This window comes from Dromiciops gliroides, chromosome 2, assembly GCF_019393635.1.
Source record: "Dromiciops gliroides isolate mDroGli1 chromosome 2, mDroGli1.pri, whole genome shotgun sequence".
NCBI classification, from domain to species: domain Eukaryota; kingdom Metazoa; phylum Chordata; class Mammalia; order Microbiotheria; family Microbiotheriidae; genus Dromiciops; species Dromiciops gliroides.
The window spans coordinates 10,997,530-11,023,309 of NC_057862.1; the positions used below are offsets into that span (position 1 = coordinate 10,997,530).

Here is a 25,780-nt window from a genome sequence, read left to right on the forward strand (position 1 = left end):
GAAAGAGCAGTGGGGCCTTGAGTTAAAGAGGTGGTCACACGAGTGGGGAGAAGAGAAAAGATGGGAAGGACGCTGGAGAGGTAGAATTGACATTTGTCCACCAGTGGATGGCATTTGGGAGGAAAAGGGAGAGACGAACCAAGGACTGGTCTGAGGTTCCAACCTGAGAGCCTCCAGGAAGAATAATGGTGCCCTTGACAAAGGGGAATAGTAGGAGGAGGGATGTGGGGGTTAGGAGGACAGACAACGTATCTTGTTTGACCTAGGTGGGAATGTCCAATGGGCGAGAGCGAGAGGAGAGAAAAAGGAGGAAGGGTTAGATATGGCGATGTGAGGGTCACCTGCATAAAGGCGATTCTTTCCAGTCAGGGAGAGTGTTGATAGAAGGTTCATATACTCATGCTTCTCAAGGAGACCCAGCTGCCCATCGGGAGGAATGCAAAAGACCCTGAGACGGAAGAGGAAGCAAACCCAGAAAGAGCAGGAAAGGAGAAAGAATGGGCAGGGGAGGGTGGCCGCGTTCTGGGAACAGGGACACAAGTTACAGAGAAGTCAAGAGGACCGGCATTTAAAGAGATGGTGAGAGGAGGCCAAGCCCCGGGGATTTGGAAGCCACGTTTCAAGAGGCTGAGGAGTGAGTAAGGAGGTGGAGGAAGTACACATGGCTTTTTCTAGGAATTCGGCCCTGAACCGAGCAGCGCTCTTGAGAGAACTAGCGTGAAGGGTGTGCAGGGGCCAGGAAGCCTGTTCCCTTTGGGTCATGTAACCAAACGGATAAACAGATGGCTTTGTGACTGAAGGGACACACTCTGATCTTTACTGAGAGTTATTCATGTGAACTTCCTTGGCTGTTACAAGTGTTGGTTGGTGTATTTTCTTTTTGGAAGCACTAGGACCAAAGGCTGGCCCTCTCGAGTATCCTCTTTGGCCATCCTTGGTCCCCGGCTAGTACACACTATGTGCTTGGGACGTGGCTCTGTGGTGCTCCCATTGGGCATGTTGTCCCAGAGGAGCTCTTGGTGACAGCAGACAAAGGACCGGGGAAACGCAGTCCTGGTCTCTTCTCACAGATAAGTCTGGCTGCAAAGCAGACCCCCAGGGGTTCAGATCTGAGCACAAGGAAGCTCCACAAAACATGATCCAGGAATTAATACTTTCAAATCACACCAAAAGCCATTGAAAACCTGGCCAGTAAACGTCCCATGGTTACTGAGATGTAAGGCGTGAAGCAGACACCCTCGTCATTAAAGTCTTTGGGCATTGTTAGATCAACTCACGGGGTGTGTAACTGCGTGGAAGGAATGAGAGATAGAGTATTATTGGGCAGCAGCAATTTTTGTGGTGTGAATGCTGCTTTCTATGGGGAAGGAGTTGGAATTGTAATTTTATTTCATCAAAAGAAGCTCTCATTTGGGGGGAACTTGTTTGAAATGCAAACGAGGCTCTTCCATGGGACTTTACCGAATTGTTGCTTTTCATTATGATGTGTTTGCTGCCTAAAAGGCCCCTTCTGTGTTCAGGAAGTGCATATGGAAGTCCAAAGGATCTGAGCCCTGAATGGGCGGGCCACACCAATTAACAAATAGAAAGTTGTCAGAACATTTTGTTTTAAGCCAGGTGCACAAGCAAGAGCCGCTTTTAGAGACGGGCATTTGTGCAGCTGAGATCCAACCTGACACTGACCTTGGCAGCTTCACTGAAGCCATTTTTAAATAAAGACAAATTGTTCTTGAATGATTCCCCCCGCTTGTTGTAGGCTTGAATTTGCTTTTCTTTGTCATCTGCAATAGGTCATCTACTTATTTCTTTCTCTGCATCCTGTGCAGTTCCAGAAAACGGGTACCTTTGAATTCCTGGATCAAAAAAATTAGCACAAAAATGCAAAGTTCTCGGCCTGAGGAAATTGACTGTAGAAACTGACCCTTTTTAAGGACTGATATCAGTTATGATGGTTTTTTTGGCATCAGAAGCGCTTTCTTCCAGTTGGTATTCAGAGAACTTTGTTTAACATGCTCTTAAAGAACTTTCATGTCTGCCTATCTGGCTGGGTCGGTCTATCCATCCAGTTCTCTTCCCATCTCTCTTTAGTGGCCCACAATGAAAATAAGAGCCAAGACTGGGGAAAAGCAGCTGGTGTCCAGGCCAGTGCTGTTGTGCCATGGGGAGACAGGCTTGGGTTTGATTTCTTGCCTCTGGCTCTGTGGGTGGAATGTGGTGCAGAGACAACATTCTGCTTCTGAGAGAGAGAGAGAGAGAGAGAAAGCACAGTGAGCAAGGGCCTTGTGTTTCACAATTGCCATCCCTTTGGCTAATTAAGGAGGGGTGTTGATGGGATCTGAAAGGACTCCTGTCTAGTACACTTCACCAGAAGAATGGGGCCCCTGACCTAGGGCTTTAGTGTGTGGGAGGTGAGGCGAAGGCAAGGTTGGAGGACAATTGCATAGCGGGGAAAAATGAGGAAATCCTTAGTATTTCATTTGCTGAGGGAGGAAGCTGAGGTGGCCCTGATTGAAGAAGGAGCTCATGAGCATGTTTTATTAATAGTTAACAGAGGAAAATTAATGCTAATTTATTCTTCATATACACCATGCAATTTGTTAGGAAGGTGAAAGAATAGTTTGGAATTCCTTGTTCAGTTGATGGATCCCTGTGTTTGAGGCATAGAAATGCAGCCCGACATGAAGGAGACAAACAGTGAGGCAGGCCCACAGGCTCCGGCGCTGAATGAAACGGGCACACAATAGAACTTGGAAAGCCCAGGAAAGAGAAGCCTAATGAACACTCTGCCTCGGACCTTCGGAAATCCCTGGAGTGTTCTTGAAAGATCATTCATGTCCAGCTTAGATGTCAAGATGAGATCCAGGACCCCGAAAAGAAGGGAGCGAGTGCCTCCCAAACTAGAATGCATTAGGCCCCATCATTCAAACTGTTCTCAAATGTGAACCTGAATTGGTCCCCGTGTGTATGTGCAGCTGAATGTGCTCTCAGCCCTGGCAGCGGCGAGGCAGTCCCACTAGAAAAGATGGCGGTAATTCTCAAGACGAAACTTCAAAGACTAGAATATATGGGCAGCGGGAATGTCCTTGGTCATGCTGAAAGATAACCATTGTTAGAATGACTTAGGAGCAAGCATGTGGAAGAAACATTCACAGATTGTAACTTGGGTCTGAGGCACAACTTTATATGGAGAAATCAGCCAGCTGGGTGAAGTCCGCTTTGACTCTTGGGGTGTTTTTACTCCCACCAGTTTTAATAAGCATCTTTGTAAATTATTTTTTATTGTGTTTGAGAGGCAGTTGTGGCATGGGGCATAGGGGGCTAGGAAGATCTGGGTTCAAGCATCTCCTGACATGTATGGGCTGTGTGACCCTAGCTAGCCAAGTCACTTTGCCAACTCTTAAGTTGCTGATCTGCATTGTTAGAGGGAGCTAGCCCAGTGCTTGCTTATCCCTGTGCAGTCTCTTGTACCTTAATGATTTAAAGAAAAAGGCTTAATTGAGAAACAAAACCTAAAGAAATTGTTTTCCTAGCTCCTTGGAACTTTGCTTATCTTAAACTTATTGCTGATTTATTATTTGAAGAGAGTCAGAAGTTAAAAACCATCCCAGCTGAATCAGTGGGGGGGTAAGATGATCCCTATTACTTCTTTGAAGGGACAGAGGCCTGCCTGGATTCCTTTGTGACCTGGGCCACATCCATTAACGTCTTTGCGTTTTAGTTGTTTTCCTCCAAAATGATGCTATTGGCCTGACAATTTCTAAGGCTTCTGTCAGTTCTAAGTCTTAAATGCGGCACATGCTTAGTGTTGTCAGAAGCTGGACTTGGAGTGGGGGGACATGGGTGCAAAGACTGCTGGGTGGGGATAGGTTGCATCTGGCGCATAGTAGGCACTTAGTAAATGTTGGTTAGTTGGTCCGTTTAATTTAGCAGATGCCGACAAAAGTGCTTTGCAGACCCTCATGCTCCACATAAATGTGAGTCGTTCTTCAAAGACAGAATGGTTTGATAGAGAGACAGAAACAAGTTGTTGGAACTTTGGGCTCCCCAACTAAGTCCAATTTTGCTTTGCTCCCATCTAGTGCTGGTATAACCGTACTCAAAAATAAGAATTGTCTGTGGGTCAGCTTTGTGGTGATGAGTCTCCAAGCTTAGGCTGCTCGTGCTGTCCATCCTTGGACCTGGACTTGAAGCTTCTCCACCTTGGAAGAAGCGGTGCTGCAGATAAAGTGACAGCCCAGGAGTCAGGAAGACCTGCATTCAAATCCAGCCTCATTCACCTAGCTGTGTGCCCCTGAGCAAGTCACTTCAGTCTGTTTGCCTCCATTTCCTCATCTGTCAGATGAGCTAGAGAAGGAAACTGATAGCAGCCACTCCCATATTTTTGCCAAGAAAACCCCAAAGAGAGTCAGATATGACCGCAAAACAGCACGGGTTTATCAGAGCTTGTGTTTCATTGGCGTAACCTTCTGGGACCCAGGGTCACCAACAACCCACGTGGAGGCACTGGAGCTGGGTTTCAGACAAGGAAACTGTAGGGGCCAGATTGAATATGGAGAGAGTTAATTGGGTGGCTCACCATAATATCGGGGTTCAGAAAATAATGAGGGACCTGTAGATCCAAAGTTTCCTCCCCTCCAAACTGCCCTTTTTAGTTATTTCTCCCAGGTCAATCAGAATGGAGTTTAACTGCCTCTCTTCCACAAACGAACCAGGTTTTATTAATGGGAATAAAATACACAGCAAAGGTGAAATTAATCAAGACAATGACAAGGGAAGAGGGAAAGAGGAAAATGGATGAGCTCCCTGGCTCTAGCAAAGACTGACACAGTCCCCAAACTTGCTTCCCACTCAGCTAATTCAAAGAGCTGGACTCGTTTTTTATTAACTCACCACCTGGGGTCTGTAGTTTCGATAGGAAACAGCTGTGCGGCCTCAGCGGTCTGCTCCTGGAAGCTCACCAACAGGAAAGATGAGCTCCCCTCAGCAAGCATTCCCTTTCCTACTTTTACTCTCCCTCCCCCAAAAGGGAGGTCCTTCAAGCTGGATGTGGTTCCCCTGCTGACATCAGCAGGGCAGGCCAGGTGTGGCCCATATCCAATCATCCTTAGCTGGCTTCCCAAACAGTACTAGATCATTCAGGTGGGACCCCTGGGCGTCTGCCAAATTCCATTATTTTATCACAAAACATTTGAAATAACAGGAATTCTTATAGGAGTGGCCACCTTCTGGGAACAGAGAATTAACCTGGGTTCAACTCTCACCCCTGACACTCACTGTTTGGGTGACCCTGTGCAAACCACATAAGTAAGCCCTCGGTGTCCCAGGCAGACCCTAAAGACCCATTGTAGAGGAGGTTCTCTGGTACACACAAGGGCCTCCAGAAGTTCCTCACTGGCAACTCCTGATGCAGATAAAATCACAGGATGTTCAAAAGCTCCAAACCGAACCAGACTCTCTATGGTTTTTAAATGCACATGTTAAAGAAAGGTTCGCAGAAGTAAAGGGTGTCTGGTGTGGGGGAGACCGGCTGACAACAGTGTGGGTGATTCTTGTGGCCTTTCACCCCTAACCTCCAGTCCGCCTGATTGGTGCGAGGTGGACACTTAGAAAGGAAGCATTGGGAAGAGTTTGGAGTCCAAGAATCTGGAATCAAATCACGCTCTGTAACAACCTTTATGACCTTGGGCAAGATACTTCTTTTTGGGTTGAATCCTGCCCATGATCTCTAAGATCTTTTTCTGTTTGCAGTCCGGCGATCTTAGACAGAAAGCGGCAGAGGGATTTTAAACCATAACGATGAATGGTGGGTGCTGCTCCCACTTCATCTCGTGCCACAGTATACAGTGATCACTCAGAAAAGGAGGGCAAAGCCCATCTCATATTTCTTCTTCAACACGCTTTCTTTTTAGAATGGAAATTAAAATGTTACTGATTTTTCATTATAGTAAGTACCCTGTGTCCAGACAGAGCCGTGAGGGTGCTTAGTAACATGCATATTATAAATAAATGAATAACTGAAAAAAAAAGAACGTACATTTGATTTGCATTTTATTTTTCCCTCGGCAAATTTACCTGCTTAATTAGGTTAATATTAATGTTAATTTTTGTTATCTGAGCAAGGCTAAGGAAAGGTGGCCCAGGAATGTGGATGGGTAAAAGCCACTCAGGGAGTAAACATTTGCCCAAGTCCATCCCCTTAGGAATGGCTAAGAATAAAGTATTCCTGATGTGAGAGAGGAATACGCTGTGACTTGGAGTGGAGCTGAGGGGAGAGGAGCAGCAGCTGGAAGACCTGGTGGTCAGTCAGGGGGAGAGGAAGAGAGGGCTTGCAGGCCCTGGAGAAAGTCCAGCTCCCCCACTGTAAGTTGTGTCTGTACAGAGGTGATCTCTTCCCGGAGATGGAAGGAAGTGGTTCTCAGCCCTTGGTTAAGCTACAAGACAGAGGCTTGGCTGACCAGGGACGAGGAAACGAGGGCTGGGAAGTTGCTGGGAGGCCAGGAGAGCTCTCTGCCAAGTATCGGAAGGGCGACTCTGGGCCTGGCGGGTAGAACCAGGACCAGTGAGCAGAATTTGCAAAAGGGGAACCATCCGTCAGTGGTTTGGGACATCTCGGGAATGTTGGGCTCCCCTTCCTTGTTGCTTCTCAAGCAAAGCCTGGACAAGCACTTGTTGAGCATGTTGTGCCCTTATGGTTTAGAGGGGCTGACCAGGTGGCCTCTCAGGTCCCTTCTAACTGAAAATCTGTGATTCTGCGAGTGGTCACAAAGGCTGAAAGAAGTCCATGGGAGGGTTGTGCCATCAAAACCAAGGGAAGGCAGAAATGCCATGAGCTGCTAGAGACCTGAGAAAAGGCCCCTGGGATTTGCAAATTAGGTCACTGGCGACTTTGGAAAGTTTCGGAAATATGGTAGAGGTAGAACACAGAGAGCAAGGGAGCGAGAGGGTGGTCGGTGAGGACAAAGGTTGGCAAAAGCAGTGAGGGTGGGTGATATTTTAAGAATATGGCAGTGAAAAGGAGGAGAGGAGAAATAAGGGCCAAGAGGAGATTTAAAAACCAGTTCAGATAGGGAAGATTAGGTGATGTTTATGAGGGGCATGAGCTAGAAAGAGGGGGATGCTTCATATGAAGCAGGGACCCGCTGGAGGGGTAAGGGCAGACCCTGGGGCACAACGCCAGGGTCAGCCTCGCTGGGCTGTTGAGGTACATGTTTCAGAAAACTGGTCTGACTCTTTTTTTTTTTTTTGTGGGGCAATGGGGGTTAAGTGACTTGCCCAGGGCCACACAGCTAGGAAGTGTCAAGTGTCTGAGGCTGGATTTGAACTCAGGTACTCCTGAATCCAGGGCCGGTGCTTTATCTACTGCGCCACCTAGCTGTCCCCTGGTCTGACTCTTTATGCATCAGCTTTTTAGGAAATCCATCATGTTTGTGGGGAAGGGGAGGGAAAGGGACCAAACGTTTATACAAAGTCTCCTGTGCGCCTGGCACATTTCACACCTGTCTCATGTGGAGATTTATTTTGATTTGGGGACCCTACCTTTGGGCTGAGATTAGACCTGGGAGTTAGATTAGAAGGGGGGACGAGACGAACAGTAACGCAGGACTAGGAGCAAGGAGGAAAGGCTGGCGGACAAGATTAGAGGGGCGGCAAAGGCGGCAGAGGGCAGACTGACCAGGAGGCAGCGGAGAGCACAGAAGCGTCAGCACAGGGTAGAGGTTGGAGAAAGTGAAGATTAAGAGGAGTTAGAAGAAAGGAGCTGAGCAGGGAAAGTGTGACATACCCTGATGTGAGAGGTGGCTAAGGCCCTTATTGTATTAAAAAGGTTCCAGGCTCAGCAGGTGAAAGGAAGAACCCGAGAGCAGTCAGGTTGTACATTTTATTTCCCTGTATTTTAAATTTTAAATAGTATCGCATAAATAAACTCTGCTTTGATTATTTAGTTAAGAGGCTTCTTAATATTTTGCTTATCAATTTGGAAGTGGAGCAGTGTGGTGGAACTTGATAAACGGCCCACATTAAATTTATAGCAGTCAGCCAAACAGTCAAAAGTCCCCAGATTAGTCCTCCAGTCAGATTATCCTCCCAAATTAGGCTAGTAAGTCAAAATATTTCTACATTTGAATGGCAACCCAGGTGGGATTTATGGCCCACTTATAATTTCTCTTAGCTTGTAATTTTTCATAAGTCCAAAATTATAAATTTTTCCAGGTTAGATTAGATTAGCTAATAATTAATTTTTTGTACACTCATTTGATCCTCACGATAACCCTGGATGGCAGTGTGAGATTTAAAATTGGATATACGAGCATTAAACTCCCCCTTTTAACTTTCCCCTCATATATCTCCCAGACCACTAAGAAAAAGAAGCCTCTGAGCTTTAATCAGTGAGGGATTAGTTTTTATTGCTTGGGAATTAATTAGACAACAAAAGCTGATACCGATTAGGGAAATAGGAAAGTAGAAATACAGATGAATAATCTTAGATCTAAGCTTAGTCTATATTCCTTTATAAAACTCACCGAATCCCAAACTGCCCGCCAGGCCGAGAAACAGCACACCCAAAAGCCAAACACAAAACATGCCACCACAGCTAAGTTGAAAAGCCAGAGGGCCGAACTTCCATTCCTCCCTCAGTTTTAAGCTGGTGTGCTGGAAGTTCGTCGCCAAAAGGGAGGTCTTTCAAAAGCTGCTTCAGTAGCATGCGCTCAACTCTCAAATGATTCAGCTAAAACTTCTGTTTTTTTTTTACCACAGCAGGTATGATTATTATTATTCCCATTTTACAAATGTGGAAACTGAGGCAAACAGAGGCGAAGTGACTCACCCACAGTCACACAGCTAGTCTGTGTCTGAGGCTGTATTTGAACTCAGGCCTTCCTGTGTCTTCAGGCCTGGGGCTCTGTGGGCTTTTGTACCACCTAGCTGCCTGTGGGAATGAAAATATCAAGGAAGGAGGGAAGCAGGTGATATTGCTATTTAAAAATCCTCAATGGGGGCAGCTAGATGGTGCAATGGTAAAGCACCGGCCTTGGATTCAGGAGGACATGAGTTCAAATCCAGCCTCAGACACTTGACACTAGCTGTGTGACCCTGGGCAAGTCACTTAACCCTCATTGCCTCCCTCCCAACCCCCCCCCCCCCAAAAAAAAAAATCCTCAGTGCTCGATGAAAACCCACATAGAAATAAGATACAAGCATTGACTAAAACCAGTAGCCAGGAAACAACTAAGACTGGAAATCTCGTGACATTTTGGTCACTCGGATCAGGGACTTGGATATTCTGTGTGCTCTACTCAGTATCCTCAGAGACGTGAAGCCTCACGGTGTCTGAGAGGAGTCTAGCACAGTCAAGGACTGGGGGCTACCAGAAGATTCAGCGGCCACCTGCTTCCGATGGTGCATGGTGACGACCACCCCAGGATACAGGGCTTGGGATGGGAGCACCTGCTATGCATCAGGCCCTGTGCCAAGAGCCAGCAGACATTTCCATCTCCTTGGATCCTCACAGGAGCCCTGGGAGGGGCGTGGGCACCGTGTGCCTCCATTTTATAGCTGTCTGTGTACACAGTAGGGACTACCCATAGATCTGCCGTGATGGAGCCCTGCATGGCGGGATGCCTGAAGGAAGAAGCCTTCAGGAAGCTGGTTCAGCTGCTCATCCTTCCTGGGGTGGGTTTAACACAAGTCGTGTGAGGGTCCATTCCACCACTCTTTGTGGGAAGGAAAAGGCCCCCCTCTGCAGTGAGGGATTAGGGTACCACTGGCCTGCTTTCTTGGGAGCCACCCCCAGACGGGCGATTTCCATGATGGGCTCCATGCACCAGACCTTTCCTGTGCCCTGGACCCCTTCTCAGAACCACATCTTTAAATGCGTGACATCAAAGTGCTTAGGATCACAAAGGAACTCGATCATGTTGAGGATGTTATAGAAATACTCGCAACAAACCACCAGGAGTGTCCCAGAGGCTGCTTCTTAGAAGCTAGAAGTCTCTTCCCCTCAGGCCAGATGGCCTTGTGCTCCTTTTGGGAGGGGCCGAGGAGTGCCTGGGGTGACCCCATGTCCTCATTGTTTGAGGAGGGGGTATCCTGTTCAGCGCCCCCAAAACCCCAGAAGATTGGAGCCCCTCAGCAGCTTTGATGTTGGGCCAGCCCCTCGCCCTTTTAGGGCCCAGGACTGAGGCCTGCAGGAGCCACATGGACGTCCAGGGTGAGCCTGAACCTCCGGTTTGCTGCTTCCGGAGCTACACGTGGTTTGGCCGCAGGACTGGAGGGAATCAGATGAACAACTGTTTGTGGAGCCTCCTGGGGGCTGGAGCCAGGCCTCTAAGGTCACTGCTGTCATTATACGGAGGAGCAAGATGAGGCCTGGGAAGAGGGAGTGACTTGTGATCCCAGCCCTGCATGGGTGGAAGGGTTCAGGCAAGACTCAAGGTGGGAGAAGGGCAGCTCGCTCATCCTTGTGGATTCTGGGAGGCCCCTCTGGGCTCCCAAGGCTTTGGATGGTTGTTGTTGAGGACTTTAAACATTGTATCCAAGACTGTAGCGTTGTCAAGACCTCAGTTCAGATGGTGCTTCAGACACTTACTAGCTGTGTGACCTTGGGCAAGTCACTGAACTGCTGCCTGCCTCAGTTTCCTCATCTGTCAAATAGGGATCCTAGTGGCACCTCCCTCCCAAGTTGTTGTGAGTCTGACGTGAGATAATATTTCCAAAGGGCTTTGCACACCTTGTCGTGGAGTAGAAACTTGTTTGTCACACACACACACACACACACACACACACACACACACACACACACATGCACGCACGCACTGATATTATCTAGATTTCCTGACAGCAGGGAACTTACTGAACCGCACATTTTTGTCTGAATAACTCACAAGTTTATAATCAAATGTTCAGTCTTGTTTTATCTTCCTTCATCTTCTCTCTCTCTGACTCTCTCTTGCTCTCTCTCACTCTCGCTCTCTCTTGTTCTCTTTCACTTGCTCTCACTTTCCTTCTTATTGGGTCACAGCTAGTAAGTATCTAAGGCCAGATTTGAATTTAGGCTGTAGGACCAGCATTCTATCCACTGTGCCACCCAGCTGCCCCTTCAGTCCTGTCTTAAGTAAGGAAACACCAAGGCCTGGCCAGGCTGGGTGAAACCACAGGGCAGGTGGAGTTTGTCTTCAGCGGCCCTCCCTCTACTCCCTTTGGATGCTCCCCACCTAGCACATGTTGAGGGCATCACATCTGACTGTGCCACTTGCCTGGGCGTCTGCCTTCCCCAGCTTCTCTGTTATTGTCCCCTTCATCAGACACAGCTGGCCGAGCCCCATGGGACTCATGGATAAACGGATGCCTCAAAGCCTGGTTTACCCAAAGAGCTCATCAGATGAATTCATGCTCATGACTGCAACCTATCACTTTCCTCAGTGAGATATTTGCATTTTAAGAGGTCAAAGGAGTGAGTCAAATGATGAGAATGCTCGTCATCGCCGTGGGGGAGAGACTTTGGGGACAGGCAGGCCTTTCGGAGCTCCTAAATAAAAATTCACACCACATAGGTGTCTGCCTACTTTGTGCATGTAGATGGCACCAGGGCCCCCAGGATCCTCCAGGACTGGGAAGCCTCTCCAGAGGCTGAGGTTCTTGGGCCGGCCAGAGTCTGTCACTTCCTCTGGAGGGGGGAGGGAAGGGGAGGCCTCCAGCTTCCTCTTATGGCAGACACTCCTTTACTGTGATTGCGAGGCGGGTCCTGAGTGAGAGTAGAAGAGATGGGCCAGGACACTGTTGGGCAGTGACCCTTGTTAAGAGATTTGTACCACCTGAAAGCCACTGGCAGCCATGAGCTTTCCTATGACTCCCTTCAGGGAACTTGGGTCCTCTTAGTGATCCTGCATGAACTGACATCAGCATGCCCGGAGGCAGCATCTCTGTCAGGGTTTTTTGGGGGGAGGCGGGGGACTCTAGTAAGGAAGCTCCCTCTCTTAATGCAGACTGGCCCACTCTGCATGTCTGCTCTTAGATGCCTGGGGCTCTGGGCCATGCTCACCACCAGTATTTGTCTGAGGGAAAACCTGAGCCCACATTGTCCTGACTTCAAAGGCTGTTCTCTGGCTTGTCCCTGTGCCCAGTGGGGCTGGGAGGGAGGCCCTGGGCAGGGCCTGGGAGGCAGTGTGGAAGGAATATTTACAGTGCACCTTTGGTCCTGCCAATTACCACCCACGGGACCTTAGGCAAACTCGGATCCCTCTGAGCTCCACGTTCCTCATCTGTAAATTGGGGGTAACAGTGATCCAGTGTACGTGCGTGTGGCCCCGAGAGTGACCATGTTTCACATGCTTTGTAACTTGGAAGCCATAATACATGTATCTATCAATACACGTAAGTGTACACACATCTGTGAGTGTGTACATGTGGGTGTGTAGATACTTCATGGTGTTGGTTTTTGATCAAACTAATGAACGAGAACATGTCCAGATAGGCATTACATTGGTAGATCTCCATTAGGTTTCCTCCTTTTTTATCCCTAGACCTTCTTGGCTTTTGTTTTGGGCTCCAGTGTCACTGAGAATATCTTGTGTTCATCAACAGCCTTTTGGTGCATCCTGGGACTGACACAGTGAATAAAATCTCTTCATGGGAGCCTCAAGCACCTTGGATGGGTTTTCAGTCTTTTTATGTATTTGGTCTTTCTGTTGGAGCATTGAAGTAAATTTCTCAGCACATGGGCTACTGATAAGATAATGGAAAGGAAGAAAACATTGACTTGGTTTTATTCTGGTTAACTCACTTAATCAATTGAGTAACAATTTAGGCACCTACTGTATGCCCGGTACTGTGCTAAGTGCTCCAAAGAGCTTCCATCCCACCCATCTCAAGACCATTCTGAAAAGTCATCCATAAATCCTGTGCATCTTCAGGGCAAGTTATTTTAAAAACAGGCTAATAACCTAGTGGTTGAATTAACTGGTTTTGATGAAAGCCTTTTCTTTCATGTCCCTTGTGAAGATTAAGAGCGGCTTCAAAGTAAAATAGAGAAATTTTAAAAGAAGAGGTAGTGTTTCCTCTTGTGGATAGAGTCCTGTGCTTGAAGTAAAGGAAGCCCTCAGTTCAAATCCTACCTCAAACACTTCATGGCTGGGGATGAGAATACTTTCCTCACAGAGTTGTTGGGAGGATCACTTGCTTTGCAAATCTTGTGATATATACATAAATGTGCCCTTTTACTGTTATTATTGGTCTGGACCTGGGATTGATATATTTTATTTTTTTATATATATATGTATATAATATCATTGATATAGGGAACTCCTTTTTCAAACCAATCCTTCTTTTCTTCCATTCCCTCCCTCCCTCCTTCCTTCCTTTCTTCCTCTTTTTCCTTTTCTCCTTTCCAAATAAAACACCACCACCACCACAGTCCTTGTAACAAATAAGCGTGGACAGACCAAACTGAGCCACACATCTGCTGTGTCTCCTTCTAGGCTCCCTCTTCCAGGCTTCGTTATCAGTCCTCTGGAGTTATGGTTGCTCACGGTGTTGATTGGTACTCTTCAATTGTTCAGAGTTGTTCTTTATAGTGTTCTGTCATTGACTGTCCCAGTTCTGCATCAGTTCATATGAGTCTTCACTGGTTTCTCAGATTCTGTCCCTTTCATCCTCTTCTGTGATGGAAGAATATTTCAGTGATTCATTTGTTCAGCCATTCCCCAGTTGATGGGGACCCTTTTTGCTTATGCTTCTTTGCTACAACAAAAAGAGCTGCCTTCTTTCTTTGATCCCCATTAGGGGTATCACTGGGCCCAGGGGCTTGTGCAGCTCTGTGCCCTTCTGGGCATAGCTCTGAAATGATTTTGAAAACAGCTGGACCAACGTGCCTTGCTTCCCACAGGCCGTCCAGCAACCACCTTTTTCCTTTTTCATCATCTTTGCCAGTCTGATGAGCCGGAGGTGGGCCCTCTGAGCGAGTCATTTTAAGCTTCCTTTCTCTAATTATTGGTTTTGTGGAAAGTTTTCCCATATATATGTCTGTTGAAAGCTTGCACTGCTCCCTTTTAGAACTGCTTGTTCATGTCCTTTTGCCATTATCTATGGGGAATATCTCTAGTTTTATATATTTGAATTCCTTCCTTCTCTTTCTTAGACCTTTATTAGAGAAATTAGCTGCAAATATTTTCCCCAAGTCGCTGTTTTGATTATGGGAACTTGGGGAGGAAAGTCCTTTTGTCAAGTTGGACCTGTCGTTGCAGCAGCTCACCCTGAGTCTCTGCTCCCTGGGGTTCTGTCATCTAGGAAGTGACCCAGACACGCAGTCCCTCTTCCCTCCTCTTTTTCCATCCCCCTCCCCCTCCTCTTCCTGCCTTGCTTCCCTCTTCCTCCCAGGATCCCCCAAAGGAAGACTCACTTTGTGACAAACATTTCTGAGCCTCAGACATTGTTCTGAGACCAAGTTATAGGCAGGTTCATTACCCACACTAACCAAATGCCAGGTCCTGGATGTTTTGATCCTAATACTTGTGCTAGTGAGCTAGTTTCTCATCTGTACAGTTTCCTTTCTCCACGGACTTTTCTCTTTCAGATGGCAGTGGGCCACAGTGGGAGCGTAAATGTATGCAGAGCAGGCTTTGATCAGTGGTGGCCAAACTGTAGAAAACCTGTAAGCAAGGGTCCCAGCTTGGCCCAGCCACTTCCCCAGCAGGTGTGCTCAAGCAGCTTTTCCTTTGGGTTAAACATCTCAAAGAGAAAAGACTAAAAACAAAAACCAAACTGATAAGGAGACTTGAGAAAGGCCCAGGCACCCTCCTTCCCACACCTTCCCCCTTCTGAGGACTCTCTCCGTGAATAACTTTCTGTTAAACACAGACTTCAGAATTCAGAAATATTTGAGATTCACATTGGTTAAAATCAGGTACATAATTAAGTTTTTTATTTTCCTCAAAAATGTAGGAGACCTAAATGTTCCACAATGTATTATGCCACTTCTCCAATGACATTGAAGGCAGAAAGCAGTAGCTTTCTGTACCTTTGTAGAAACAAATTTTTAAAAAGACATTTTTCTGGAGATATAGACTTAAATGGAAGGAAGGTGACCCAGGAGCAAGAAATCTGATTATATTTTAACTTGATTTCTCAAATACCTGAATTGGAAATCATAAAAACAAATTTGAGAAAAAAAACCGTCTCCATTTTTGGAGATTGTTATTTTTTTATTTAAAATTTTTAAATTACTTTTTTAAACATAAAAGTATTTTATTATCTTCCAGTTACATGTAAAGATATTTTCCAACATTTGTTTTCATAAGTTTTTAGTTCCAAATTTTTCTCCCTTCATCTCTTCCCTCCCCCCTTCCTAAGACAGGAAGCAATCTGATATAGGTTATATATGTACAATCACATTAAACATATTTCTGCATTAGTCATGTTGTGAAAGAAGAATCAGAAAAAAGGGGGAAAACTTCAAAAAACAAAAAAAAAAGCCACAAAGTATGGTTCAATCTGCATTCGGAATCCACAGTTCTTTTTTTCTGCATGTGGAGAACATTTTCCATCATGAATTCTTTCGAATTGTCTTAGATCATTGTATTGCTGAGAAGAGCTAAGTTTATCACAGTTGAGAGATCATTATTTCGAAAGAATTATTTGTTATTGTTTTCAGATTGAATGCGATGTGCAAACTACCATGTAAGTTTCATTCAGACTCAGCAATTAAAATATTCTTTTGATTGAATTGAATTTGAATCCCCTGAAAATCTTTGAACACTTGTGAAATCTTTTTGCGCATGTATGTGGCATAAGCACAGGAAGCCTCCATGTGTAATCTGACATTCTGCTGACCACAGCGGGGATCTGCAGCCCCCAAAGAGATATAAAGAGATCAAAGATCAAGCCAATATTAATTGTACCTATAAATTTCAACACATGAAGATATCAATTGAGCCAAATATGAAAATCAGTGTCTGAGTTTAACAAGTTAATAACGCAGGGTGCCAAAGTCTCCGTTCAGTGAGGGGCTTTGATAGCTTAAAATGGCACCAAGATTTTGGGGACACTTTACACCCATTACTTTGTTACCTTGATGGTTTTTTTTTTTAACCTGGTAGGACTGGCAGTGACTGGAAGTCAATGTTAGCATTGGGCTGTTTTTGCAAAACCAAATAGATCTCATAGATCTGCCGTGTAGCTGCTTCACCCACCCCAAAGCCTGCCGTGTAGCTGCGCTCATCCTCCTCCATCTCCTACCGCCCCCTCCCCTGGCTCTCTTGTGCCATTTGTAGTGTTTCCAGCACTGCCGACTGGGAAGCTGAGGTCTATGCTCAGGCTGGAAGCTTCCAGGGCCCACTTTATGGCACACAAAGCTGGCTCAGCTGGTGGGCATTCTTTTTTTTTTTTTATATGCTGCTGCACCTTTATTCAACTTGTAAATCCTTCAGATTCTCAGAATGCCATGTATCACATCACACACCTTGGCAAAGGCACACCCTATTTCCCCACTCAGTCCAAAAACTGGTAGATGTTCTAGTGTTATTGGTGGGTAGGAGTTTCCCACGACCACCTAGGACCCAGAATTTACAGTCCACAAAATTATAACAAAACAAGAGATTAAAAAGGGAAGTATGTGATCAAGAAATTACAACAAAAGGTTACTTTGATTAGGAGAACTGAGGATCTCAGCCTAATAGCAGAAATCAACATTTTGGGGAGGACACCATCCAGCTTGGAGGTTAGTAGGCAAACCTCCTTGATTTGCAAGTGTTGGGAGGCAGGGGGTCATGGAGGGACAAAGGGAGGACTTAAAAATTGGCTCCCAGTCTCCAGCTGCTTACCATTGTGGTGAAGAAGGCCACATTCTAGAGTCTGGCATTAATGGCAGTGCTCTGTTATGTCCACTACTACTGCCTTCTTCCAGCTGAAGAGAAAGTAGCCCGTTCCAGCTTCTGCTGCTACCTCGATGCCGAGGTATGTGTTGTGGGTCATAAAGATAAGCATAGGGGCAGCTAGGTGGCGCAGTGGATAGAGCACCGGCCCTGGAGTCAGGAGTACCTGAGTTCAAATCTGGCCTCAGACACTTAACACACACTTACTAGCTGTGTGACCCTGGGCAAGTCACTTAACCCCAATTGCCTCACTAAAAAAAAAAAAAAATAAAGATAAGCATAAGGAAGTAGCTGACAACCACCTGGATGACATGTAGCACTGTCTGCAGAAGGTGAGGAAAACTCAGCATCTGTTGCCCAACAGTTTTGTGTGTTTCCATAAGGATGGTTCTATTTGGTCCTGGGACTGGCATGGAGTTGTAACGAATGCTGACCTGGGACTTACGCAGCAAGCTCTCCCAGGCTATCTTGAGGCCTTCCTAACAAAAAGCTAGCCACAAATGCCCCAGCCATTTCCCTGAAAACGGCACTTCTACATTCTTATATCCAAAATAGAAGGTCATAGGCATCATCGTGTGTCCTCCTCCTCCCCTACCATGAGCATGAGAGTCTGTAGGTGAATGATGGTGGGGCATCATAGTGGTATTTTCTTCCATATGGTGCATTCCGTGATGATGTTCATGGTTCATCTTGCTAGGAAAGGTGGAACAGCAGACTCCGCTCAGATAATAATTTGGCAGTTGGCTACTTTTAGCTGGTTTCTTTCACCTGAATTGATCTCAGAAACACCTGGCTCAGTCAGCTTCTTCCAGAATAAAACTTCTGAGAGATCCAAACGCCACCACAAGCTACTTGGAGCTTTTTCGGTCCACTGGTGGGCATTCTTACCTCAGTAGGGCCAGGCAGGCAGCTTTCAATGGGCCTTTTCTCCTCAGACTACATTCAACTCTCAGTTGTGTCAAAGGAGCTAGATCAGTGTCACCAGCCTCCCTGGCTTGGCTTGTCCGCACTCAGTTTCAAGGATCAACACACCAATTAGAAAGTAATGTGACAAAATTGTACATTGATTATAGTTGATTCTCCTCTGGAGACATCACAGGACACAAGATAAAGGGAGCATAAGAGAGAAGGGTCCTTGGGCACCTGTGGAGAGAGCACAGAGGGAGGGAGGCCACACCAGGAGCATTCCCTTCCTGCACAGGGAGTTCCCAAAAAGAGCTTTCCCCATAAGACTGATTTGGAAAAAGAAAAGAAAAGAAGAGATTATAGGTTGATTTCCAAGTCTGTCTTCCATCTTTCTGTGCTTCCAGTTTCCCTCCATGAAATAAACTTTGTTTTCACTGGCTGGTTATCAGAGAAAGTGTCTCCAAAAGGTTGGGCTGTGTCTGTCATCTCATAATCCATTATAAGCCATTTAAAAAGGTTCTGCTTTTGAAAAAGAGCCCTTTTTAAGATGTGACAAGGAATAGTGTGAAATGGGAGTGACAGAGGCAAAGGAGAAAGGGAAAAGCTCATCTGGTCCCTGGCTTTGGGGTTCAGTTCTGGGAGGGGGGAACTACCCTTTTTGGACAGGCAGTGTTGGTCTCCAATTTGCAGGGTTCAGTCTGGATCACAAACTCTTCTAGCTGCTAGATCCACGTGGAAAGAACCAGCCCTCTGTCTTTTAGAGCTTTGGATTTACTTGGTTCTAAAGCAACAGAAGCAAACCCATGTTGGCTACAAAAGCCCCCCCCCCACACACACACTTTGATGCCTTTCAGTCCCCCTCCAACCCCCGACTAGCTCCCCTCAGCTCAGCTCAGCTCAGGGTGGCTGCAGTGAACCTTTAATTACCCCAGTGATGCAGGGTCTACTTGATTTCACATTTCATTGTCTGCTGCCTCAGTTTCTCAGGCTGTTTTCACATGCTTTGTTTCCTTTCATAACTTTCTAGATCATGTCTCTGAGGCTGAGGTGGGGGGTGGTACCTGATTGAATGAGCCTTGTTTCACTGGATTGGCAAGGTGTGCATTAGGGTGCTCCCTACCTAATGCATTCACAGGAACACAGATTCATAGAAAGGGGAAATTGCCTTGAAAGGACCTCCGATAAGTCCCTTGCTTTTAGGGGTTGGGGGCTGTCTCTCTGCTCTGCTTCTCAGGCTCTTGGTGGAGCTGTGGACTGCGGGTAGACAGCCGGCTTCATCCTTCAAAAGCATCCTGACACAGTTCTGGATGCTCCCAGATCTAGACACTAACTGAATCCCCCTCTGGATTCTGATCTTCTGGAACTCTTATTTCTCTGGGTTTTCCAGGGTTGTGCCTGGCGAGGAGCCTGTTTGCCTGTGGCTGGGCTGGTACTCAGACCCCCACATGTTGGCACACCCATTCTGGAAGCTTCCAGCTCATGCGGGGGGGGGGTATCCAGGACTTGCTTTTGGCTTGGGAGCCCCCAGTCCAACCTCTGAGTCTGGGTGATGCATCCAAGCAGGACTTCAGAGGAGGTGGCCTGAGCTAGTAGGATAAAAAGGAAATGACAGAAGACAAATGCTCGACCTATAAGGCAGCCACAGAGGTTTGTGTTACGTGGGAACACTAGAGAGCAGAGGGGGCTCATACCCCAGAAGTAGGAATTCACCCATCACTCTCAGTCTGTCCCCGCGGGCCTCATACAGCTGGTAGCTAGTGTCGTGAGACTGGCAAGCTCCTCTCCAGGAGGTCTCAGATCCAGGACCCCGGGGGTCTGTCTGCAGGCAGGAGCTGAGCCAGCTCTGTGGCCCATCAGCCTTTGCAGCTGTGTGACAACAAACTCCACCCTCAAGAAAGGAGACAAGTAGGAAGAGGTCTTGTTTCCAGATTGCCTCCCAAGGCAGCGCGTTTCCATGGCCCTGATGGGCTGAGGCCTTGCAAAGGGAATGGACGGAGGGTTTGCCAGCAGGAGTCACTGTCAGCCTCCTAATGAGAGGCTCGGCTCCTTCCAGCAGGGAGTGAAGTGCATGAAAGTGACGAGGTATCATAATCAGACATTTGTTGGTAAGTGCATTAGCCCCTGAGCTACCTGAGGAACACACACCAGCCCCCCTGCTTGTTCTTGGCTCCACATGGAAGCACCCCAAAGCACAAGGGGCACAAGGGGAAAATATTTTTTAATGCAGAGAAATATGTCAATGTTGGCCTTGCCAAGATCTTAAACAGGAAGTATGTCACGTTGTTTTGGCTTTCTTAAGATCGATAGGTCACATTCGCATTTTCCCACGTTCAAAATGAGTAGAGCCAGGCCTTTCCAGGGATTGTATTCCCATCCTGATCTCCCAGCAGAAATCATTGGGTTGAGCCAGGCTTCCTGTATAAGGGGGCATCAGCTCAGGCTTTTCTGGGAAGAATGGGTCCAGTGTGATTAAAAACTGAAATATCTCGGCAATAGCCATGAAATCTAAGAGTTTCCTGAGTGCACACATACTCAAGAAGTTAATTGTTCATTTATGTTTGATGCTGGGGATTGAAACATTGGATTAAAACCAATTAAATGTTCCTAGAAGCAACAAAAAAAGTTTCTTCATTTATGAATAGAACCATTCAAATGGCTCAGACACTCTCCATTTAGAGTAACGAGGTGTTTTGTTTTTTTGGCATGATAGAACAAAACAGGAATGGGGAAGACACTGAAAAACCTTTCATTTTTAGAAGCCCAATTTCTGGTATGTGAAAATCTTTTTTTGGGGGGGGGGAGGGTAAAAGGAGAGAAAGTAAAGGTCACACAAGTGATCTACCACAATGAGAAGGAAGGATGTGAGATCCTGGGCTGGCTGAGGAAGGCGATCCAAGTCACCCACAGGTAAGCAGCGCAATGAAAACATCGCTTATTCGATGGGGGTGACATTCCTGAACTAAAGTCAACATCCCAAGTTACAGAACCAAACATACTCTGCCTCTGCTTAGCAACCGCAAATCCTTCCTTAAGCAGCTGCATGTCTTTTGGATGTGGCTTCTGAAGTGCACATTCTTTTATTTCATTCCAGCCCCTCTAGGTTAGGAAAAGAGCCATTTTTCCAAAGGAACAATGAATGCATCCACAATCCCTCTCCCTCCCCTTCCCTCCATAAACGGAAATAAACTTCGGGACCAAGGACCTACAAAACTCCCCAAAGCTGGCTGGCTGAGGCCAATGGGCTCAAGTCGTTCCCCTTTCGGGGGGGTGGAGGGTTAGGAAGGGCAAGGACCTGACCCGCGGTGCCCGGGTGCCCGAGGCAGCTGCCACCTGGGCAGGTGGGCCGTGAGGCAGGCCCGCCCGGTGCCCTTTCCTCCAGGTCAGTTTGAGATGCCGGTCCCTTTCCAGGGACGCCCTCTAGCAGAGCCGGCCCCCCATGCACACCACGCGCCGCGGGTTGCCCCGCCCGCCCACTGGATGCTCCGTGCGCGCACACACACGCGCACGGAGCCCGACAGACACACGCCCCCCGTGTTTACAGTCCGCACGCCGCTCTCGGCTCGCCGGGGCTCGGGAGCCCGGGCCAGCTGATGAGGCGGGCGGCGTTTGGCTAGGGGCTGGGGTAGGGGCGGGGGGCTAGGGGCGGCGGGGGGTAGCAGTCAGCAGGCAGCTGCAGCAGGACCAGCTGTGCCGGCGGGCGGCGGCGGCGGCGGCGCGGCGGCGGCAGCAGCAGCAGCGGCAGCAGCAGCAGCAGCGGCAGCAGCAGCAGCGGCAGCAGCAACGGCAGCAGCAGCAGGACCACCACCACCACCACCACCAGCGGCAGCGGCAGCACCCGCGGCGGCGGCGGCGGCGGCCCGGGGGCGGCGCGGCACTGCACGGCGCTGCGCGGCGCGGCCCAGCCCTGCCCTCTCGGTGAGCGCCTTTTAAAGGGACTAGTTGCGAACAGTTCAGGAAGTGACAAGTCTATTTCCTCCCCGTTCCTGCCGCAGATCGCTACAAAGCGCAGCGCTCCGCCGGGCTCCGCCGGGCTCCGCTCGGCTCCGCTGGGCTCCGACCGCTCCGCGCCCGCCGCCGCCGCCAACTTCCCGAGGGGATCCGCGCCCGCCGCCGCCGCCGGGAGCTCTCCCCGAGCCAGAGTAAGACCCGCTTGGAGCCGCTGCGTCCTGCGGGCCGGGCCCCACGCCGCCGCCGCCGCCGCCCCCGTCGCCCGCGGGCCGGCCCTGCGGGGCAGACTGATATTGTTCCAGTGTGTCGGAGCGGGCGGGCGGGCAGGGCGCGCGGTCTCGCCCGGCTCCGGGCCGGCTCCAGCCGCGCTCGCCCGCTGGCCCGCCCGGTCCCCGCTCGCTTTTTGTGCGGGCGCAGCGCGGCCCGGAGCGGAGCCCGCGGGGGCAGAGGGGCTGGGCCGGGCCGGGCCGGGCCGGGCCGGGCCGGGCTGGGCTGAGCTGGGCCGGGCTGGGGGCTTGTCGGAGCGCACGGCGGCCCGGGGGCAGCGAGGGGGAAAGTGCAGACCGAGGCCAGGCAGGGGCACGGACGCCGCCGCCCGCTCGGGGTGGTGCCCGCGGCGCCCCGCCGGCTCTCTCCAAAGTTTACCACTTATCGGGAGACAACTCTTTTGTTTGCCTAAGTTTACGTGTGCCCAGGCGGGCCGGGGGCACTGGAGACTCGGGCTTTGCGCGCCCGGCCCCGCGCCCGGGCTGCTTACTGCCACCGGCGCCTGGGAGGCCAGGGCAAAGGGAGGCGTGCTCGCTCGCCTGTCTTGTCGTGCATTTATTTTGGTTCCACGCGGGGCGTGGGTGTGTGGACTCGAGGTTGGGGGAGGGGGCGGCGCGGTCCGGGTGGTGACTTTCAGGCTTTGCCCTCCTGCCTGCCTGCCTGCCTGGAGGGTTCCTCCAGGGGAGGTTTTCCCCGTCCCCCCTGGTTTGTCAGTGTCACGGGGCCAGCCCGTGTGAGTGCCCAGGGTGCTCTCTGTGCCCTGCGGGCTGTGGGGGGCGTGGGGTAAGTGTCGGAGGGCTCTGGTTCTGGTGACGCTGCCTGGTTTCTGGGGTCCCTGCCGTGTGCTAGTGCTGCCCCGTGGGGTCCTCTGGGGGCAAACGCCGGCGAACAATGCTTCGGGGCTGGGGTGATGCGGCGGAAAAGGGGCAAAGCGGGAGAGCCGGCGGCGGCTGCCGGGACTGTTTGCTGGTGCTGCTTCAGCGGGGGGAAGGCAGGGATGTGCTTCTTCGCTAACTCTTCCAGTGGTGCCCTCCCCAAGGGGAGCCGTTTTAATTAGCACATACTGTACTTAGAAAGATGGGGAACAAAGAAAGAAAGGCTCTTTGCAGCGTTTGATAGATGATATTCTGCCCTCCTATAGGCTATGACTGCCAGTGTTACATACGTTACATTGCATTCTTTGTGAGTGCAGAGTGTGGAAGAAGTGGCCCTGGCAGCGTGGGGGAGCTGCAGGCTGACCACCTCATGCCCTACCTCTGTGTGCCAGGGTATGTGGGCCCCACTTCCATTCTCCACACAAATGCACATCGAGTTCTCTTGCCGCGAAAAGTGCTCCTCGGTGGAGGGGCCCCTTTTGGTGGGGTGTGCTGCGAGCCTATGGGCAGGCTTCCCTGGAGCTGTCTTCTTGCAGAGGAACCTCTGCTGCCCCAGCTTGGTTCTAGGAGAAGCTAGGCAATGCCCCTGCCCCAGAGGACCAGGCCACAATACCTACCTAGGCTGAGTGTTCTGGAAGGTCTTGTTATCTCAGAGAGATCCACAGAGAAGTTTGCCAGTGATGGAGTGAATTGAATCGACATTAACTGGACTAGTCATGTGTTTTGGAGCAGTTTTAACAGTAACTCTCCATGGCTACAGTTGGGATACTGAATTGCTCAGTGTAGGAACCTCTTTCCCTCCCCTCCCCCCTATTTTAGTCAGGAGGACCCAAGAACCCTGCAATATTTTTTAACCTCAATGCTTTTTTTTTAATCATCAGAGAGAACGGGTGTCTTCAGGCCAATACTTTTTCAGCCTTTCAGCCCCATTCCCAAAGGGTCCTAGTGTTTGTGGGCAGCCACACTGTCACCGAGTCTGTAGAACTTAGAGCCCTGATGTGTGGTGCATCTGACCTCTCACACAAGGTAGGGAAGAAGGTGAGGTTACCTGGCCTTTCTCCATAATGGCCAATGGCCTCTACTGGGTGGAAGGGAGGGAAGGAAGGAGGGGTGCCTTGCAACAAGGTGATCCTAAGGTTGAAGGTTGTGAGATGTTTGCCTGAGGACTGTTTTTTCCTCCCTGGAGGTTAGAGAGATACTCTGCTTTTAACTCTATCTTAGAACAAAACAATTCAGTGATAACAGCTGATACTGTAACTGCAGGCTGAAACTGGAGTTTGGAAGGGCCAAGTCTGTCTATTCCAACAGTAGCTGATCCACCTAGCTCTGGCTTGGCAGAGAGATCTGTGACTTGGTTTCTCCTTTCTCCCTTCAACCGAGAATCAGCCTTTAACTTGACGGCTCATCCCAGGACTTAGACAAAAACCAGCCAACCCACCCCCAGCCCCCAAAACTTGGAGCTGTCTGAAACCTTGCCTGTGGGCCCTTCAAGAGTGGGGTGCTTGGAGTGGCTTTTCTTTCATATGACTTTCGATGCTCAGATGCTAGTACTTCTGGTGGTTACCATGCCAATCTGTTTCAGTCTGGGGGAAGCATGTTAGTGGGCTGTGAAACTTCCTTTCAGGAGGAAGGCGGTAGATGGGCCTCCTTGGGAGACCATTCGGGGCTTCAACAGCAGAGGATGCTGGAGAGCAGTTTGGTACTCACATGAGACTTGGCAACTGCAAAGGGAATTTAGAAGTCATCGAAGCCTACGCTCCCTTTTTACAGATGGGGAAACTGAGGTCCAGATGTCACCAAGATAGTAAATGGCAGACCTGAGGTCTGAACTCGGGTTCTCTCACTTGAAATCCAGATTTTAAAAAAATGTCCTTTCATCCTTAATCTTGTGGCTGAATGATCAGTTGGAGCTCAATAAATGTGTCTTCTCTGCAGCCTAAAAATGTCCTCTCTTCCCCAAAGTAGAAACAAAAGCCTAAACAAGTAGAAGTGGCCAAAGAAAACAAGCCACCACCACACACCTTTCTAGTGGGTAACAAAAGAAACCCGTCAGCATCATTTGTTATGTAATAAGCTGATAAAACAAGTTCCAGGTTTAGATGGAAACCAGATGGAGAGAAAGTCTCTCTCATTGTTCCAGCAAGTGGGCATTCTGGTAAAATCCCTAGCACTTGCAGACAACAGAGGTGATATTATTTTGGCCTGGGCTGGGTTGGAATCTGTGGCTTAGAGGTGTTCTGCATTGCTGCTGACTTGGCCATGTCTGTGCTTTTGCTCACATTCTTCATCTCTATTGAAAAGGCCCTTTCCTTGCCAGCACTCATGCCTGCCGGTGGCTTGGCTCCACTGGCCCAGCCTGGACTGGCTCGGCCTGGCTCGATCTAGCCCAGCTCAATCTGCTCACTTTAGCCCACTCCACGTGGCCTTGCTCGGCCAGTCTCTGGCTCGACCTAGTCCAGGCCAGCCTGGCTCTGCTCGCTTCAGTGTGGCCCGGCCTGGCTCAGCCTGGCCTTGCTTGGCGTATCTCATCTTGGTCTGGTTGGGCCTGGCTCAGACTCAGTTCAGCTCAGTATGGCCTGTGTTGGCCCAGCTCGGCTTAGTCTGGCCTGGCTCAGCCTGGCCCAGCTTGCTCTGCCCAGCTCCATGTCAGCTTTGCTCTGCGGCTATCCTTGCAGCTTGTTACCGAGGAGAGCGTGAGTCCTGTCCTTCTGAACAGGTGGCACTTGGAGGACGTTGTCCTGCCCACCCCATCAGAGGCACTGTTGGGCCTCGCCCGAAGCGGGGACTTGCAAAGGCGTTTTCCTCTTGTCTCACAGCTCGCCTTCTGTTTCTTGCTCTTGACCACTTGCAGGCCCTTGTGTATGGCCAGGCCTGGCCTGCACTGCTCAGCCTCAGCCATGCTGGGCTCAGAGCTTGGGACCG

General features: G+C 49.2%; 1 protein-coding gene and 1 pseudogene across 1 annotated transcript in view; one reads left to right on the plus strand and one right to left on the minus strand.

Moving 5' to 3' along the window:
* Positions 1-16,848: 16,848 nt before the first annotated feature.
* LOC122738066 lies at positions 16,849-17,551 on the minus strand (annotated as a pseudogene).
* Positions 17,552-21,608: 4,057 nt separating this feature from the next.
* Positions 21,609-25,780, plus strand: part of FAM53B (family with sequence similarity 53 member B) — a 112,191-nt gene continuing 108,019 nt past the window's right edge. Inside the window, 1 exon segment of the mRNA XM_043990157.1 lies at positions 21,609-21,683. The gene's annotated coding sequence lies outside the window, so the exon portion shown is untranslated.